Genomic DNA, 12,248 nt, shown 5'->3' with positions numbered 1-12,248 from the left:
ATATAGATACAATCATACATATAGTTGATGTTTCTTTATAAATTATGAAGCTCTTCACATGTGGCCACAACCTGGTCTTCTTCTTATTGGTAAAGGACACGAGGGTGAAAATGATCATTTTGGATTCCCCATTTCACACCAGGCTTGTTTCAAATGGAATAGAAAAAGAGCTGGAGAGCTTCTGATTGGGAGAGCTTATGGAAATCAGCTTCTTGAACTCAGAATGGCTTTTGCCTTAGAAACTCCAGATGCTGTATACACTGTATGCATTCGTAGAAACAATTTAACCTGTGGTAGCACAACTGGAATGTAACTTTAGGCCTTAACTTACAATCAAGTTAAACTGCAACACACCAAACACTGACCAAAAGAAACCTATCACCATAAAATCTGCTGCCATCCAATTGTCATTCCCGAGTTGTGGGGGGAAGGGAATCAAGATGATACCCATTATCTAAAACCTACTTCTTTTTTACATTGCAGTCCCTAAAGGTCATGTCCAAAGACTAGAGATGAAGAGAGGGATCCATGCTAATTTGGGCAGTAGGTCCTGAGATTATCCCAAACCTCTCAATCAACTGAGCATGACATCTGTGAAATTGGTCAAGATTATACCGACAGGTACACTAGGTCTTGTTGCCTATTCAATGGGGAAACCATCAGACTAGCTAAGGAAAGGTTTAAGCTTCTTCATGCATAAGTTGGAGATGAGACGAAGGCATCCTCATGAACTCATAAACATAGGAAAGCTTATGGGTGGAATCGCTCATCATTTCCTAAAGATAGCAATGTGCCCAAAAGATCAGGTTTGTTCCTGATAAATCAGTTGGAGATTATGCCTGTCTGAGAATTATTGATTTGCAACGGACAATTTCTGGATGCCTGACAAAGAATAGCAATATGCCCAAAAGATCTCTCAGAATTCCAAACCCAGTAATCAAATTCAGATCACCATTTGCAGCAGGCGCTTTCAAAATACAATACAAAATTCAAATATTTTATGCAAATTCATTAATTTTTTTAATTACACTGTAGTTTCACTGCTTGCTGTTACATAACAGTTTGCAACATCTTCCATTAATATCACAATAGCTGGATTTTTCACACTAGAGAGGCAAGGTTCGTGTTAGGAAACATGGCAATAAGCTCCCAGGGTTTCACAAGTTGATGGTGTGAAACTGCAGAAAAGAAACAATATTTTATTGTTGATGTGACTTTGTCTCGTCCATATGTATAGCCAGGTGTGAGGGAGCACAATTTAAAATTTGATGGTAAATCTAGATAGTTAATTCTTATTGTTTCTATTGTTCGTCTCCTCCATATTTACAATGTTGACCTCAGCTATGCCATTACTCTTCAGTTAAATACATAATTCCCAGCATATTCTAAATTAACCTCATTCACCTCCAATTTGTTTTCACAGATCAGAGGCACTTTCAGGAGCTTTGTACTTTCAGCTGCATGAAGGTGAAATGTGAACTGAAAAAAATTCACTGATACATGAATTTAGTCACTTTGTCACAGAATGAAATAAGATTTGTTTGATAGGATCTGTTTTTAATGAACCGCTATTGGTTTCTGATTGTAGTTTTATTTCTTTCTAGGTGTTCGCAGGTTTAAGATAACCTTTATTGTCATATTCTTCTATGGGCGCTCTGGCACACATTAAACATGAAATTCAGTTGCCTGCTCTCAAAAGTGTACAAATACATAATACTCATATCGATATTATGTATGTATATATGTATGTATGTATGTATGTATGTATGTATGTATGTATGTTGTGGCTCCGATTCCTGAGCCTGCATTGTTAGAGGAAGAGGACTCGGAAGATAAGGAGGAGGAATTGGGAATGCCTTCCTCCCCAGGACCTTTCTCTCTGGCAATGCCTTCCTCCCTGATAATACCTCAGGTTTCAGCAGACAACCAAGAGAAACAGCCTGAGATTAATCAGGAGGAGGAGGGCATATCGGAGCAGCCCCTGACAGGGAGTCAAGTGGACAAATGTTGGCGTGATCCTCAGCAGCGTCATAGAAAGAAATGTGAGCTGCAACATAGGAGGCGTGGGCGAATCAGAGAATGAGCTGAGTCATTGAGACACATCCCACAGGGGATAAAAGTGGGTGTGTTTTCTCTGGAAACTTTGTACGGGACAAAGATTTACTTTTCTTTCAGGCTTTGGTGTGATTATTTCTTGTGGTCTGCGTTGGAAGCTGGAGTGATTAATTCTTCTTGTTATCATTTTTGGACTTGGCAGGCAGTGTGTGTTAGAATGCCAAGAACATTATCTGTATAAAGGAATTAACTCTGTAAAGACCGAGTCTTCTTGCCTGCCTGTATTTGTTTGAGTTTGGACTCTTCATCTTTCTTGGAAAGGAGAAAGGTGAGGCATAATGTGTGTGTGTGTGTGTGTGTGTGTGTGTGTTTTCTTAAGTTTTCGCAGGTACTTACATGTATGGTATTCAGCCTCACCAATGAACACAATACAGAAGCCTGATGATGGCAGATGAGATTCTGCCAAAACGTTGCTACAACTTTAAAAGCACAACTACAATGACATGGGAAAATACCCAAACAAAGCTGAATACCATACACACACACACACACACACGCACACACACACACACACACACACACACATATATATATATATATATATATATATGGATCTTTGGTTGTTCGGGTTTTCTCCCGCGTAAGATTCGAAGTATCTAGGCAACGTTTCGATGAAGCCTCATTCATCATCTTCAGGCTTCTGTCTTCGGCTCTTGCTTCTCAGAGTGATGTGAGATTGCAGCTGCTTCTTCCTTTTAACTGCTAGTGGGGTGGGACTTGATTGGGTGGGGGCTTGGCTGTGTTCTGATTGGGTGGGGGTATGTTCTCATTGGTAGGGGTTTTGGCTGTGTTCTGATTGGTTGGGGGTTGGCCATGTTCTGATTGGTTGGAGGTGTGTTCTGTTCAGGTGGGGGCTTGGTTGTGCTCAGGTTAGTCTTAGTAACCCCCCCAACCAATCAGAACACAGCCAAACCCCCTACCAATGAGAACACACCCCCACCCAATCAGAACACAGCCAAGCCCCACCCAATCAAGTCCCACCCCCACTAGCAGTTAAAAGGAAGAAGCAGCTGCAATCTCAAATCACTCTGAGAAGCAAGAGCCGAAGACAGAAGCCTGAAGATGATGAATGAGACTTCATCGAAATGTTGCCTAGATACTTCGAATCTTACGCGGGAGAAAACCCGAACAACCAAAGATCCACATACAAATACCCGCAGAACCTCAGAAAATATATATATATATATGTGGATCTTTGGTTGTTCGGGTTTTCTCCCGCGTAAGATTCGAAGTATCTAGGCAACGTTTCGATGAAGTCTCATTCATCATCTTCAGGCTTCTGTCTCCGGCTCTGTGCTTCTCAGAGTAATGGAGATTGCAGCTGCTTCCTCCTTTTAACTGCCAGTGGGGGTGGGACTTGATTGGGTGGGGGCTTGGCTGTGTTCTGATTGGGTGGGGGGGTGTTCTCATTGGTAGGGGGTTTGGCTGTGTTCTGATTGGTTGGGGGGTTAGCCGTGTTCTGATTGGTTGGAGGCGTGTTCTGTTCAGGTGGGGGCTTGGTTGTGCTCAGGTTAGTCTTAGTTGCTGGGGGATTTGAGCTGGAGAGTTGTGATCTTGCTGTTTGGCTTCTAGTTCGTGGTCCTGTTGCATCTTCATAGTGGGTGTCGGTTTGCTTCATGTATGGCTCAGAGGGGTTTGAAGTGGGTAGTGATGCAGCTGCAGTGCAGCTTCTGGTCCATGGTCGTTTCTCATTTTCTGAATGGGTGGGAGTCTGTTTTCTACATGGAAGTGTGGTGGTGGCATCTTGTGTGGCTCTCATGGGTGTAGGTCCAATGTCCTTCTTCATGTTGGGTACTCGTCTGTTCATGAGAACAAAATGCTTAGCCGATGAACAACACCAAAAAACCGAACTACACACTCTCACCAATGTACTTACAGCCAATGGATTCCAAAGAAAGAAGATTACCCACCTAATCCAAAAAGAAACCCCAACCAAAATCCAAGACAGAGAACAAGAAAACGGCAAAGCCCTCCTCCCATATATAAAAGGCACTACAGACAAAATTAGCAAGATCCTCCAAAAACACAACATCAAAACAGCATTCTGCACAAACAGAAAAATATCCACCATCCTAAGAAACCCCAAAGACAAAATCGAATTAGAAAACCAAGGAGTATACGAAATCCCCTGCACTGCCTGCCCTACCACATACATTGGACAAACTAACAGAAGAATAAGTGCACGCATTGAAGAACATAAGAACTCAATCAAAAAAGAAGAAACGACCTCTTCCCTGGTCCAACACCTCAAAGCCACAGGACATGAAATTGATTTTAAAAATACCAGAACCATCGCCAAAACCGAACACTTCAACAGCAGAATAATCAGAGAAGCCATAGAGATAGAAAAATGCCCACACAGCATGAACAAACAAGATGACACCTCCCGCCTTCCAGCCATTTGGAAACCCGCCCTCATGAACAGACGAGTACCTAACATGAAGAACGACACCAGACCCACACCCATGAGAGCCACACAAGATGCCACCACCACACTTCCATGTAGAAAACAGACTCACACCCACTCAGAAGATGAGACACGACCATGGACCAGAAGCTGCACTGCAGCTGCATCACTACCCACTTCAAACCCCTCCGAGCCATACATGAAGCAAACCGACACCCACTATGAAGATGCAGCACGACCACGAACTCGAAGCCAAACAGCAAGATCACAGCTCACAAGCTCAAATCCCCCAGCAACTAAGACTAACCTGAGCACAACCAAGCCCCACCTGAACAGAACACGCCTCCAACCAATCAGAACACGGCTAACCCCCAACCAATCAGAACACAGCCAAACCCCTACCAATGAGAACACACCCCACCCAATCAGAACACAGCCAAGCCCCCACCCAATCAAGTCCCACCCCACTGGCAGTTAAAAGGAGGAAGCAGCTGCAATCTCCATTACTCTGAGAAGCACAGAGCCGGAGACAGAAGCCTGAAGATGATGAATGAGACTTCATCGAAACGTTGCCTAGATACTTCGAATCTTACGCGGGAGAAAACCCGAACAACCAAAGATCCACATATATATATATATATATATATATATATATATATACATACACATACACATACACATACACATACACATATACATATACATATACATACATACTCTTAAGTTTTCGCGGGTACTTACATTTATGGTATTCAGCTTTCCTCGGGTATTTTCCCACGTCATTGTAGTTGTGCTTTTAAAGTTGTAGCAACATTTTGGCAGAATCTCATCTGCCATCATCAGGTTTCTGTATTGTGTTCACCTGTGATATATATATATATATATATATATATATATATATCCCTACACCCTAATATATAAAAACATATAAATATTAATAACTGTCCATCTTGAATGCATAGTGGAAAAAGGAAGCCTGAGAGTCTGGATGTTCCAAATCTGGATGTTCTGCATTGGATATCATGAAGCCTCCTCCCAGAAGATAACAAGGAAAACAAGTTGTAAGAATAAATCAGCAAAAATTAAGGGAATGGGGAATGATTTTATGGGATCAGCTCATGAAGTATATATAAGCATAACAATAGATTTATGCAGGTGTTTTCCTATGCTGAAATAGCAAACCTGGCTTGATAAAGTGAGGAAGTCCTCATTTCCAATGTGTGCTTTAGTGCTAAGTCTGTCCAAAACGGTTATTCCAAAATAGAAAAGATTAATGAACGTGTCAGCTGGTGCTCCATTCAAAATCCAAGAAAGAAATACTTAGACTCTTTTAATTAGAGAAAAGATATCTTTTACTGGAAATGAAGTGGTAGCAACAAGAGGATTCTGAATCTGAGGAAATGGGTGCATAAATCACATATACAAAGTGATGGAAATGTTCCCACCCCCAATAGTTCAAATGGTTCTTCCAATTAAAAGTTGTGAATATCATCATGTGGACATCTTCAGGTGGTGATGAAGTTTCTGTCCATTGACCTTGGCATACTTTGATAAAGGTTTGCAGCTGCGCAGAGAAGAAAAAGCTAAGCAAGAAATAGAAACCTAAGCAAGAATGTACTCCCCCCCTCCTCAGTTTATACAATACTAGTTTGTATCACCTCCAGCTCACTTCCCATACTTTTCCCCCCTCCTCCCCCCGTTACTTATGGCAGCCAAAAGATGCAAAGCAAAGGTAGAAGATCTTGAAGGCTGACATTCGGCCCTCCTAGAAAAAAGACGTTAGTCCTAGAAGAGAGAGAAATATAAAAGGTAGTAATTAATAATCAGGCATATAAAATATACATATTTCTAGGGTTTATCAGGATACTTGGTACGAAATGCTTTGATCAGCTTAGGGGCTCTAACATCTTTTTCATTTACCCACTCAGCTTGGGAAGAAGGGAAATGTTTCCAAGCAACCAAATATTGGAGTCAACCCCTCCATTTGCGAGAATCCAGACTTTCTCTAACTTCAAAATGTTGTTCACACTCAATCAGCAATGGTATAGGAGGATCAGTCTGGGTTGGTCTAAGATCGGAAGTATGTTCAGGTTTTAACAAACTAACATAGAAGACCAGGTGAATTCGTCGAAGGGTTTTTGGTAATTTCAACTGGACTGCCACAGGGTTTACAATCCGTTCAAATGAGAAAGGACCAACATTCTTAGGACCAACTTTCTTCGACTTTTGAGTGATTTGTAAATATCTGGTGGAGAAAAAACTTTGTCACCCACTTGATATGGTTTCTGTGGAGTTCTCTTTTTGTTTGCAAACTTCTTATGAGCTTGATGTGCCTCATCTAATGTTTTATGAGCAACTGGCCAATTCAGCTGGAGTTGTGTTACCCATTTATCTAATGACTGGATAGTAGGCTTCTCATGAGTCAGTTCAGTTATGGGTACAAAATCTTGTCCCGATGCCACCTTGAATGGGATAAATCCGGTACTGCTATGTACAGAATTGTTATATGCCACTTCAGCAAATGGCAATAGGTCAGCCCAATTATCCTGCTGATAGTTTATGTAACATCTAAGGTACTGCTCCAATACCACATTAGTTCTCTCAAAGGCCCCATTGGTTTGAGGATGGTGGGCAGAGCTTAAGCCCTGGGTGGAACCCAATAATTTCAGGAACTCCCTCCAAAAGTTCGAGGTAAATTGAAACCCCTCTGTCAGAGATTGTGCATTCAGAAATGCCATGTAATCTATAGATATGCAAAATAAATGGTTTAGCCAATGTTTTTGCAGATGGAATCTTCGAACAAGGTATGAAATGTACTTGCTTGGAAAACAAATTGGTTACCACCCAAATAACCATATTTTCCCCGCTTACGGGCAATTCCACTATAAAGTCCATAGAGATTTCCTTCCACGGAGCCCTTGGTCTAGCCACATTTTGTAACAACCCTGCTGGCTTACCAGGAGGTCTCTTGGCTGATGCACAGATAGAACAGCTAGCCACATAAGTTTCAATGTCCTTCTTCAAAGTGGGCCACCAAAATTGCCACTTAACCAGGTGTAAAGTTTTGACAAATCCCCAGTGGCCAGCTGCTTTAGAATCATGAGCTTGTTGTAATATTTGGCTCCTCAGTTTATCTGCCATGTACAACTTGGTTCCCACCCAGGCCAATCCATCTCTAACTGTGCAGTTATTAGAATGAGCCAGGAACCAATCATCAAGTTTTAGAGCCTCTTTTAATTGTGCAGTCAAACCGTTCGATAGATCCACTTCCTGCTTCTTCTTTTGGGCTCTAGTAACTACTGGAGCTGCTAGCTGTTTGGTTGAGACAATCAGTCGTATTACTTCCTGGTGAGCACTATTATGTTGAGGTAGTCTAGATAGAGCATCCGCCATGAAGTTCCTCCCCCCTGGAATGTACTTCAGTGAAAAATTAAACTGCTTAAAGTACTGGGCCCAGCGAACTTGTTTGGGGGACAGCTTCCGAGGTGTTTTTAAAGCCTCCAAATTCTTACGATCAGTCCACACCTCAAACGGGTGTTTTGCTCCTTCCAAGAAATGTCTCCAAGTCAGTAGGGCCCAGCGGACTGCAAAAGCTTCTTTTTCCCAGACGGCCCACCTTCTTTCAGTTTCAGATAATTTATGGGAGGTATATGCACAGGGTTGTAAAATCCCTTTCTCATTGATTTGTAGTAACACCGCTCCCACTGCTGCATCACTTGCATCGGTTTGGATCACAAAAGGAGCATCCATGTCCGGGTGTTTTAGCACTGGTTCAGCAGCGAACAGTCGTTTCAGTTTTTCGAAGGCTGCTTGACATTCCATGGAACACTCCAACGGTTTACTAGGCTTTGGTTTCATCTCCCCTTTAGTTTTTAAGAGGTTTGTGATAGGCAGTGCTATCTTTGCAAAAGCTGGGATAAATTGTCAGTAGAAATTGGCAAATCCCAAAAAACTCTGAAGTTGTTTTCTGGTGCGGGGGGGCGGGGTCATTCCAGCACCTTCTCTAGATCCATTTCTATGCCCTCATGTGAGATGCGATACCCCAAATAGTCAATCTTCTCCTGATGGAACTCACATTTGGACAATTTAGCATACAACTTAGCAGCTCGGAGTTTCTCTAAAACTGACCACACTAGTTTCACATGTTCATCCCTAGTCTCCATGTAGATAAGGATGTCATTAAGATAAACCAAAAACCCCTTATATAAATGTTCATGTTTAAATGGTTCTTCCAATTAAAAGTTGTGAATATCATCATGTGGACATCTTCAGGTGGTGATGAAGTTTCTGTCCGTTGACCTTGGCATACTTTGATAAAGGTTTGCAGCTGCGCAGAGAAGAAAAAGCTAAGCAAGAAATAGAAACCTAAGCAAGAATGTACTCCCCCCCCCCTCAGTTTACACAATACTAGTTTGTATCACCTCCAGCTCTCTTCCCATACTTTTCCCCCCGTTACTTATGGCACCTGAAAAATGCAAAGCAAAGGTAGAAGATCTTGAAGGCTGACAGAATGAAAAGCATTTATTCTACTGCTATCTGCCTCATTTCATTTGCCACCATATTTGGGTCATTTGACAAAGTTTTCATGATTCAGGTGAGGACATATTAAATAACAACATGGGCACATTAAAAAAAAACAAGTCAGATTCCTTTTTCTTATACTGCAGATGGGGCTTCTCGACTGCGTTTACCAGAACTGAGCTGTAAAGATTGAGATGACAAATAAGAGGTAGAAAGTTGTGAAAACTCTTACTATCTTGCAAACATCTAATGCTTATACAGAATTTTTCACCAGAGAGATTCCATGCCCATATATTTCTTATCTCATAACTAACAAAGATATGGATCTCACCGGTCCACGCTGGCAGCAGATGGCATTAATGCCACAGTTGTAGGGGAGACTTCCATACTTGCATGGCTTGTGAAGACCAGTCTGACAAAAACCACCATCCGACATACAGGTTTTTATTTGCCCTGTATTTATCAAAAATTATTTGAGTGAGCAGTTGTCATCAAAACACAATGATATATTTCACCTTCAATAAATCAGTGAAAGGAGAGAAGAAAGTTTATTTTATTGACTTTTATTGACTAGCATACTTCATAGCTGTTTAGCTCTTGCAAATGATAGTATTGTTAACATGAAACAAGAAAATCAGTTGAGCTTGAGTGTTCTGCAAAAAAAAAAAAACACTTGAGGAACATGGGGATAATTTCATATTTCCTTTTGGGAATGTATAAGATTGGCTGTTGAGCAATGGAAAGGAAGCCTAAAGCAATTGCAGCGGCAGGAAAATCTAACAAATAAGTACAATTTTTAAAGATACTGAAAATGAAGGGGAACTTCAAGCAGAAACTGCATTAGCTGGCCAGTCCTCATGTTATGGACTTAAGGATACTGATAAAGGGCAGCATGAAAGAGAACAGGAAGGAAAGCGAAACTGGGAGAAAGAAGGGGCAAGGGAAATGTATCAATACATTCCTGGGAAGAATCAGGCAACTGTCTATAGACACAGACAACCTGCAACAAGAAAATCAGCTTCCCTAGAGCAACTTGTAACTTGTTTTATACAACTCAGTTCTCTCTAAGCCCAGAGGAAAAACATCTTTGTGAAAATATATACAAACCTCTCACATCCTGAACATAAACTGTTTCAACTCCTCCCCTCAGGATGCAACTATAGGGTATTGCCAAAACGATTAGACTCGGAGACAGTTTTTTTCCCGCTTGCCATCACTTGACTGAACACCTAATTCTCATGGTGCTGGAATATGTCTAAGTATATTTACCCATGTACTATGGTTGTATTACTGTTATTCTTCTCAACTTTTCTACTACTTTCTGTTATTGGTATCACTATTATGATTATTATTACTCTGTCATTTTGCTGAGAGCTTTTGTAGCAGAGACAAATTCCTGTGTCACGCTTGGCCAAAGAAAGGATTCTGTTCTGTTCTGTTCTGTTCTATTCTGGTATGTGGGTAGGGGGACTTGATGGCATGGACAACTCCCATAAAAAGGGAGACAGACTTTTGGTCACTTAATTGTTCTTACCATTTTGACTTTTCCTGGGAACACTTCCTTCCCACCATCCCTAACAGCCCTCTTAAAAAAGAATAATCATACCTTCCTGCAACTAAAGAAATAAGGTCAGTAGATAGGTCAAGGAGAGCCACCTTGGCATGGTTGTTAAAACACCAGGTTAGAAACCTGGAGATCATAAACTCTAGGTCTGTCTTCAGCACAAACTAAACAAACTTCAGCTTATCCTGTGCCACTTATTCCCTCTCAACCATGGGAAGGAAGTAATGGCACATCACTTCCAAATCTTGCTAAAAAAAATTGCAGAGATCTGCCCCGGCATTTGCCATTAGTGAACATTGATTCCTTTTAGTATGGCCTAAAGGGTTGCAAAAGTGCATTTCCACATAATCAACACCACTATTAATTATTTCATCATCTAACAATCACTAAAATTCTGAGCCTAATAGCTAAAAGGGTCCATTAGCAGAAAGACTGATGGAGAAGGACAGCTGATCCGATTAAAGCACTTATCTAAGGCTGCCCATCTGTTCTTTAGAGTTGCATAGAGATGCTGTGAAACTAGCCATATGTGATTCAAGCCGTGAATTATCCTCAAAGTGGGAATATTTTTTTTAAATGTATTTCTTTCATCCTTTCTCTTTTTCCTATTCTGCTTCTATTTCCCCACCTCCCCCAGTTTAATCAGCCTCTTACCTGAGGATACATAGAAGAGAAGCAGCAAAGCAAAAGTGAGGAAAAGAAACTTCATCACTGAAGTTGCTTCTGAAATCTCTCCAGCTAGTTCAAAAAAGCAGAACTGAAGAGTTAGGAGGACTCCACAAAAAAACCCAGCAGATCTGTCTATTTATGAGAAGTTATGATGTCATGAGAATGTGGAAATGGAGGATAGATCATTGATCACTGACATGGCTTCATTGATATGGCAAACATTGCAAACATTTTACTTCCTCTTACTCTCCTCTTAAAATGCCACTTTTTAAAAATTCTTTTTTATCAAAACCTGTTGCACCCCACCCTTTTCACTGGATATTTCTTGTAACATGTGCAAGCCTATGACTTTCATCACATGCATATTGATGAACCTTCAAATATCACTTGCAACTTTGCTAAAATGGATTAAGTAGCCACAAAGTTTACTCTAATGAAATGCCAAACAATCCATTCAGTTGACATGTGTGATTATAATTATACAGGGATGGAGCTAATATTAGCATTAAAATTTGGGCAATGTTTGCCAATTTGATAAGTGTGTTTGAAGTAATAACAAATATGGAAACTTATGTAACATACTTATCTGCCTTTTGATTGTTAAATATGCTACCTCATTTATGCAATCACCTATATCTTTGAGAGATGACAAATTGTAGAAAACTCCTGGGAAACTATGGAGAATAATATATTTGTATTTGCTAGAAATTTCCCAAGCTCCTTCCTTATAGTCCCAGAATATATTTGCTTTTTTATAGGTGGGCCCCAAATAAATATTAGAGTGTTAAATTTATGAGGTGGAGACACATTAATTTCACTGGAGATATAATGTCTTCTTTTTTAAAAAAAAAAACACCTGCATAGTTTTCTTCACAATTTAAAGACCCTCTGCTATATTCATTGCCAAAAAATACACTGAACTCTTATACAGAAAAAAATGTTTTCATTTCTGTGAAGTTTTCCTCAAAGTAC

General features: G+C 40.6%; 1 long non-coding RNA gene across 1 annotated transcript; it reads right to left on the bottom strand.

Annotated features, from left to right (window-relative positions):
• Positions 1-5,850: 5,850 nt before the first annotated feature.
• LOC148127545 (uncharacterized) lies at positions 5,851-11,406 on the bottom strand. Its single transcript, XR_015742930.1, has 3 exons — positions 11,262-11,406; positions 9,375-9,496; positions 5,851-6,307 (listed from the first exon to the last, which is right to left on the bottom strand). It is a non-coding gene; the product is annotated as an uncharacterized LOC148127545 (long non-coding RNA).
• Between the last annotated feature and the right edge of the window lie 842 nt (positions 11,407-12,248).

This window comes from Pseudonaja textilis, chromosome 1 (genome assembly GCF_049901715.1).
Source record: "Pseudonaja textilis isolate UNSWEBS1 chromosome 1, rPseTex1.2, whole genome shotgun sequence".
In the NCBI taxonomy this organism is placed as follows: Eukaryota; Metazoa; Chordata; class Lepidosauria; order Squamata; family Elapidae; genus Pseudonaja; species Pseudonaja textilis.
This window is presented reverse-complemented; position numbering and strand designations above follow the sequence as displayed.